Raw genomic sequence first — 9,147 nt, forward strand, 5'->3', positions numbered from 1 at the left:
TAGATAGATAGATAGATAGATACTTTATTAATCCCAAGGGGAAATTTTATGTAGCAGGCAAAGGCAGACTTACATTGGCTTTATCAGAAGGACTTAAACCAAGCATTTACTGCAAAAATGGAAGAGATACTGGGCTGTTCTGCCTCCTTTATATGTAAGAAGATAAAATATTGTGGGTTTTCCATGAGAGGCAAATTTACCACTTTTTCTTAAGATAATCTTAATAACAAAAGTCAAATCCTTCAAGTCAGTATCCAAGATCTGGAATTGAGGTGATTGTTTACCAGCAATACAGGTGTTACTGTAATTAAATCTAAAAATCATTACACGTACATAGAACAGGGTTCTTAAACTATCCGTATTATTAATTTGATTTGTTTTGTTGTTGATGGCTTTTTAATGTACGCGTGCATAATATTAAAATATAATCATTGCCTTGTGGCTTTACTTCTCAAATATCCATCCCCATATCCGAGTATACGTGTCTAGGGGAGACCACTCCCGATTTTTTAATGTTGAGGAAGACATGTTTGTAGACATTTGCCAGCAGTAATCAGGGGGCAATGAATGTGACGTCACACCAAGGGGAGGGGCAAAGAGAACAAGCTGTTTTCTCTTGGAGGAATTTGAAATCAGTGCATTGGTGCTGAAAAAGATGTTTATATGTGGTGATAAATACATTTTAACGGGCCAGATATATTTTCTACAGGCCAGCTGAAGAGCACTGAAGAAATATACTGTTGCAATGATTATGGCGGTTAATTATAACTTTTTCTGCATTAAAAAATCACAATGCATGCTTTTTTCTTATATATCTTGAGATCACTTCTGTCTGCTATGGGTACAAATGTTCCAAGGCGAAGAGCTCGTGACTCTTTATTCAGAATTGACCCGTTAGGGGCGGCTTACAGATAGAGCAGAGCAATAATAAGGAGAACATATGTTGCTGCTCCAAAATCATTATGGCATATTGATGGCCATATGGGATTCACCCGGTAATTATTTAGTCATGTTTATTGTTGACTATACATTCTACTGTATCTAATTTACTGATGTTATTTGTTTGTAGTCTGTTATGTTAAAAATAAATTTATCCTTGTTTTAATTAAAAAATTTAACTAAACACAATGTAAAATATGTATTTTACATTGATTTTTATGTATTTTCTGTAGTTGCATTTAACACCTATGTTGGCTTAGAGTTAAAATGCCTTTAGAATGCATTTTCGTTTATTCGTTTTATTGAATACTCATGAATTGTTTCTACTGGAACATTCCATGTTAAATAAAGGAAGGAGTCAAGAACAATTAATGGTTATGAACAATGTATTGTAATGAAACATATTTATTTGTGTGTAAACAGCATAAACATATTTAGTTGTGGTAAAATATATTAGCACTGTGATATTTTCAATTATACCCTTTAAAATAAACTGAAACTACAAAAAGCATGGTTTTCCCATTTTTATAAGAGTGACTTAAAGTAAAACAGCTTGTCAGTTTATTAACATACAGTGGTGTGAAAAACTATTTGCCCCCTTCCTGATTTCTTATTCTTTTGCATGTTTGTCACACAAAATGTTTCTGATCATCAAACACATTTAACCATTAGTCAAATATAACACAAGTAAACACAAAATGCAGTTTTTAAATGATGGTTTTTATTATTTAGGGAGAAAAAAAAATCCAAACCCACATGGCCCTGTGTGAAAAAGTAATTGCCCCCTGAACCTAATAACTAGTTGGGCCACTCTTAGCAGCAATAACTGCAATCAAGCGTTTGTGATAACTTGCAATGAGTCTTTTACAGCGCTCTGGAGGAATTTTGGCCCACTCATTTTTGCAGAATTGTTGTAATTCAGCTTTATTTGAGGGTTTTCTAGCATGAACCGCCTTTTTAAGGTCATGCCATAGCATTTAAATTGGATTCAGGTCAGGACTTTGACTAGGCCACTCCAAAGTCTTCATTTTGTTTTCTTCAGCCATTCAGAGGTGGATTTGCTGGTGTATTTTGGGTCATTGTCCTGTTGCAGCACCCAAGATCGCTTCAGCTTGAGTTGACAAACAGATGGCGGACATTCTCCTTCAGGATTTTTTGGTAGACAGTAGAATTCATGGTTCCATCTATCACAGCAAGCCTTCCAGGTCCTGAAGCAGCAGAACAACCCCAGACCATCACACTACCACCACCATATTTTACTGTTGGTATGATGTTCTTTTTCTGAAATGCTGTGTTCCTTTTACGACAGATGTAATGGGACATTTGCCTTCCAAAAAGTTCAACTTTTGTCTCATCAGTCCACAAGGTATTTTCCCAAAAGTCTTGGCAATCATTGAGATGTTTCTTAGCAAAATTGAGACGAGCCCCAATGTTCTTTTGCTTAACAGTGGTTTGCGTCTTGGAAATCTGCCATGCGGGCGTTTTGCCCAGTCTCTTTCTTATGGTGGAGTCGTGAACACTGACCTTAATTGAGGCAAGTGAGGCCTGCAGTTCTTTAGACATTGTCCTGGGGTCTTTTGTGACCTCTCGGATGAGTCGTCTCGGCGCTCTTGGGGTAATTTTGGTCGGCCGGCCACTCCTGGGAAGGTTCACCACTGTTCCATGTTTTTGCCATTTGTGGATAATGGCTCTCACTGTGGTTCACTGGAGTTCCAAAGCTTTAGAAAAGGCTTTATAACCTTTACCAGACTGATTGATCTCAATTACTTCTGTTCTCATTTGTTCCTGAATTTCTTTGGATCTTGGCATGATGTCTAGCTTTTGATGTGCTTTTGGTCTACTTCTCTGTGTCAGGCAGCTCCTATTTAAGTGATTTCTTGATTGAAACAGGTGTGGCAGTAATCAGGCCTGGGGGTGGCTACGGAAATTGAACTCAGGTGAGATACACCACAGTTAGGTTATTTTTTAACAAGGGGGGCAATTACTTTTGCACACAGGGCCATGTAGGTTTGGATTTTTTTTCTCCCTAAATAATAAAAACCATCATTTAAAAACTGCATTTTGTGTTTACTTGTGTTATATTTGACTAATGGTTAAATGTGTTTGATGATCAGAAACATTTTGTGAGACAAACATGCAAAAGAATAAGAAATCAGGAAGGGGGCAAATAGTTTTTCACACCACTGTATGAAAAAATGATTGCCATTCAAGAAACAGTTTTTAGCTTCACAGCTTTCACAAAACTGAAATACAGTACCTGTAGGTGCTTCACATCAGTATGCTTGTTGCATAATTCCAATTACATTTTGCTAATCACTTCAATTTTAAATATATATTTAGTGTCCAGTGTCACAATGATGATGCTGTCCTACAGATATTTTAAAATCTCATGATTTATCAGGTGACTCGGATTACTAATCTGTCTAGTACGGCTCCTGAGCTGTCAAATGTTCCCACATTAACCATTCCTAAATGCTATTGGGCTTGTGTTCAGAGGATCTCCTAACTAACAACAGAAGCACAGGTTCAGAAAAACAGGACTATATATTGCGCTTAATTATGTTTTCATAAACTTGAAGTTACACAATGACATGTAAATAATGGTTATTTCCAGTACCAGAACCAGCAATGAAAGCTTTGCTTTATCCTGTCAAAGCAAGAGTGTTGTTATCTTTGAAGGCCAAATTTTCTCCTCTGTTATCAAAGGGTTGATTTGCATTTCCATTCTAGTCCTAATTTTGTTTCAACTGCCCACACAACTCCCCAGAAACTATAGTTATTCAAATGGTTTTTCAAAGTGAAGATTTACTTTTTTGTGTCTCCTTGTCTATCCTACCTTGATGTGGCATCCTGTAGTCACTCTGGACTGAAAGAGTTGGTTTTGATTTGTCCATGTCAGCTGGAATTTGTGTGGTGATTCTTCCAACAATAGTCATAAACTGCTGACAAGATCTGTGGTCACCTCTCAGGGGCTACAAATTATTGAATAACAAAGAAACAAGAATTGTAGCCCTGATCTTTGAATGCTTGCCGAGGAATTTGTTTCTAACAGTCATTAATAGTTATTTTGCCTTGTTCGTGTTTGCAGATGAAACATGGATGATTATAGATATTCTGCAAATTCATATTTATGCTCATTTTATGGATATCTGAAAACTAATATGAATGAGATGATGTACATAGGAAACTAATGTTTACCAGTATACTTGTACACAACTTTTTTGATTGCTGTGGTGGCATATATTTCACCACAAAATAATTCTTTAGAATTATCAGCTACATTATATATTTGAGTATTAATAGAAAGTTATGTTACATTACATTCAAATTGTTGGAATGTCAATCACAATTAAACAGAAATTATTCTGAAATTTGGAGAAGTAATTGTTTTGGGTTTTTTTTTTTTTTTTTGCTTTTCTGGACAGTTTTTCTCAGCTTCTTTAAAAAATTTATCAGAAAAAAATAACATTTTTCTGATAACACTTAACACAGCAATCTGAACACAATGCCCAAGCTATAATATGCTTCAATGCAAATTTAAGTACTTTTCTCTTAATATTTGTGGATTTTGCTCAAAACTTTTGCAAGCACAGTAACCAAGGAGCAGAGGAATATTTCACTCATTCCAACACAGGAATAAATTTCCTTTAATAAGACATACTTAAGTAAATGTTGTGCAGTATCAAATGAAACTGTAACACTGTGAAATATGTAGGTCCAGGGGATGGATTTATGTTGATGCACATTCAGATTTAGAGTTTTTCCTGACTCTGCAAAAGCAAATCATAAACCTCTTCCATGTTCAGTAGACCAATACAAATTTCAAACAACACACTGCTGTACATTGCAATGTTTTATGGGTCCATTCTGTGATCCCTGTCAGGCCAGGTAACGTCAACTACATCATAGCTGACATTTTCTCTTGCAAGGCACCTGAAAAAAATGTCAGGAATGTCAAATCCAACACTGATATGACTCTGTTGTGATGCCATCACATGCCTCCTGCATCACATGCAGAACGGTTTCATGTACAGTACATGGATTATGATCATATACTCTCCACCTGCAGGCAGAAAATAACTCCTCAACAGGATTTAGGAAGAGGGGGTATGGAGTAAGAAAAAGTAACTCAAGACGTGGTTGGGCTTCAAACCAATTATGAACATGTGATGAATGGTGAAATTTTTTGTTGTCCCATTTGACCACATCTGGTCCCTTTACCACTCCTGGTAGTCTGGGTAGAGTGTTTCTAAAGAAGTAAGTAAATTTTCTATATTATACAGACCCAGAACAGCATTGTGACATACTACACTTAGCCTTCTTATAGCTACACATGTTGTGACATTTCCTTCTCTCTGTCCAGGGACAGTGACCATGGCACACTGACCAATGACATTCATTCCTTGCCTTCTAATTTTTCTGCACAAATTGAATCCAGCTTCATCTACATATACAGTACATAGTTGCATACTCTAGGGCTGCCATCATGTTCCTTAATTCTCTGTAAATACAATGCAACATATGGATATAGGCATGTGGTTAAGGTAGTGATGTAAATATAAAATACAGACGGAACACAAACCTGTAAAAACCGAAACCTTGCATCTTTTACTGCATTTGAATTTCTTTCCAAAGACACTCTATAAACATGCTACATTCAAATAGAATTTCTCCACAATACCCTGTCAAATAGTTACCTAACTGCAGCTCTGGATGTTTCTGAAAATGTGATCCTCCTGAATTATCCACTGTTGAATTTAAAATACTTTTACTTTCAAACATGCAAAAAACACAAACTGATAAAGAACTGCAATACAAAAACAAAAAAAAAACTAACAACATTCCACACATGCCCACAAGGAAGATACATTTTCTTAAAGGGGACAACAACAATAATTCAGTATGTTTAATCCTTAACAATCTCCCCTTTTTTAATATAAACATGTAAATCTTTAATTTTAATGCCATATCCCATCACTCAAAACTTTCAGCAGCATTAAAGCAGATGCACCCTTTTTGTCAAACAGTCAGACAACTGCTCCTTTGTACCTGACCAAAGTATCTGGCCTATTCTACCACAGTGTAAGAGTTCTTTTATAGAGCTGATCTCCAATCTCAGTCTTCTTTCTGTGACACATTTTGTAGAATTGATAGCATTCACAAGAGAGTAGTTGTCAGTGATAAAAGTAATAGGCAAAATGTATCTGTCTGCACAACCTTTATATAATTCTGAAAACAGGGTTGCAAGAAACAATGCATTGTCAATTCCATCTGCCAAAGCAAGTGTTTCTCCTGCAAGAGTGCTCCGAACAATCCTTCTTATCCTTTTAGGTTGCCAACAGAGTGGTGAGAATTTACCTCCTTCGCCCATTAATATTAAGAAGTGTCCACCTTGGGTACCACCATCAGCCAAATTCCCAAGAGAAGCATCACTAAACAGGACCATTTTTAATGAGTCATCATGCCCTAAATGTTGAAATTTTAATGTAATATGTTCAGACTTCAGTTTCCTCACTATTTTGTTTGTTTCATGGATGTTTAGTACTGTAGCATACTTCACGTTGGATGCTAGGCTACAAACATCAAACATCATGCCTGGCCTGCTCAGCCCAGCCCATAGAAGCTGACCTATTTTTGATTTCAGTTGATCAGTTTCTGTATTTGTAAGTGGTGCTTCCTGTGGCAGAGCTCTTGAAGAATCTAAAGGAATAGGACAAAGGTTTTTTTATGTAGGTTTCCTGCTGTAACTGTATAACTCCACCAAAAGAATTCACCTGTATCCCAACATAACAAAAATTATTATGTTTCTCACGTCCAATTTGGAACACAAAATTTAAATAAGGAATTAGAGTTTCTGCAAAGTGTTTTGAGCTCCCCCAAATAAAATAATCAACATGAAAAGCAAGAACTCCAGTTACACTGCCATGTTCATCTAACCAGTAGTAAACAGCAGGATCTACTAGTAACATTATTCCCCCTGTGTTTTTGATGGTTTCTTTCACTTTGTTGTAAAATTACAGTGATAATCTGCAAGTCCATAAACACTCTTTTTTAGTTTCCACAATATTCCCTTGCTTTTAGCTTCAATTGGAGGTTGAATATAAATATCTCAAGGCAGTTCTATTCCTTGCAAGAATGCAAACTTAATATCTATGGAGTGTACATTCCATTGCTTCTGACAAATAACAGCCAGAAGCGCTCTTAAAGATTCAGGAGAACATGTTGGTGAATCTTTTGGAAGTTCATCCGTACCAAATTCTTCAAAACCTCTTGCCATAAAGCAAGCTTTAGGCATTATACCTGCTGGTGTCTCTTTCAGGGTGCATACCCATCTTGTTGAAACACACTTTTGCCCCAGATCTGGAGTTGCTTCAAAAACATTTTTGTATTTCCAATTGCAGAGTTCCTCTTGTTTAGCTGTATCAAAAGGCACATCTTTGATCTCAAGCACATCTTCATTAGGAAGAAAACTGCTCTGCATATTGTCCTTTAGTTCAATATTAAGACCATCAACTCTTGATAAATCAGGTGAGCTTGTACTTCCAGCAAGCTCATCAGGCACAGTGTAGCGCAAATTGTACCAATTTCCATATTTTTTTCTGACTTTTCCTGCTCGTCCAAGAATTTCCGCTTTATGCTGGACACCACTGTCTCTGTCAGTGTATTTGATAGTTTGACCTGGTTTAAATGCAAACTGCAAGTTTCTTGAAGATTTCTGAATATCCTCTATTTCCACATTAACAGTTTCTGTGTCACTATCAATATCCTCCGTTTGATTATCTATGCCTTTTTCATTGTCTTTGTTATCCAAATCATTTTCTGTGTTTTCTTTGACATTTTCTGTGGAATTTAGACCTGTGGAGAAATTGTCTGATTTTTGAACACCCACTTTCCTTAATCTTGAGGGATCCACACATACACAAATACCTCCGTGTCTTACAAAAACTACCATACCATCTTGTCCAATGACAACTCCAGGACCTTTCCATTCTGCACAATCAACTCATTTATAGTATACTTTGTCTCCAGTCTTGTACTTTTCATCTATAGAGTGCAGCTGTTTTCAAAGAGTTCTGCCTATCCTATCAGAACATTCAGCTTCTACAAATGCTTTACAAGCTACATTCAAAGCTGTAATATGCTGTCCAACCCAAACACTCATTGTGGTTCCTTCAAAGACTGGTGACTTGTCAATTAGTATAGAAGGCAAAGTTGGGTTTTGCCCAAACACAAGTTGATATGGACTATAGGCATGTACATTGTGAATAGTATTCTTTGCCATGAGTAGCCCAGACTAATGAAATTTTCCAGTCACATGCATTACCTTTTTTAACCTTCAAAAGAATTTCTGTTAGTGTTTGGTTATGTCTTTCTAAAAGCCAATTACTCCATGGGCTGTACGCTAGTGTTGTCTTTATTTCTATATTAAAATATTCAGCCATGTCTCTCATTTCTTCATTGTTAAATTACCTTCCATTGTCACTATATACTTTTTGTGATAGTCCATGAATACTTAACCATGTGTGAATAATATGCCTCACCATTTCAGAAAGTTTCTTTGAAGTCACAATGCTTCCTGCAATAAAACGTGTGAAATGATCAATTATGTGGAGATACCACACATTTGGTTCAAGTTCATGTAGGTTTATAGCAAAAGTCTCATTATACCTTGAGGCCAATGGCAAGCCTACAGATGGTTTAGGCTTAGACTTACTGTACTTCAAACATGTTTCACAAGTGTTCACAATTTCCTGTAAAATAGATATGCATTCTGTGTTATTATTACCAGAACTATGCAACAGTTTCTATAGTTAATCAACTGAAGCATGTTCAAACTGCTTGTGAAGCTTTAACATCATTTTTTGCTTCTGCTCTTTTGTCATATGTTCTATAACTGTCAAAGTTTCATTTTCATGAACTGCTACATGCTTGTCCTTATCTAGGATGTTTATACATTAATGCCCAGTAGTGGTCAGTTCAAGTTTAATTGGCTGTTTAAACATTACTGATCTGTCATTTTCAATGTCAAGCACAGCTCCAGCTTTCTTTAAAGATGTTTTGCTTAAGAACAAAGGAATATCTGCAGGGGTCACTTCTGTTTCAATGTTGCATTTGGTGTGTCCAATTTTGGCAGGAATTTTAATTCTTTTAGTAGCCTGCAAAGTCTTTCCATCACCAAATTTAAGAGCTCTACAGCTTGGTACTTCA

Source organism: Polypterus senegalus, chromosome 6 (genome assembly GCF_016835505.1).
Source record: "Polypterus senegalus isolate Bchr_013 chromosome 6, ASM1683550v1, whole genome shotgun sequence".
Classification (NCBI taxonomy): domain Eukaryota; kingdom Metazoa; phylum Chordata; class Cladistia; order Polypteriformes; family Polypteridae; genus Polypterus; species Polypterus senegalus.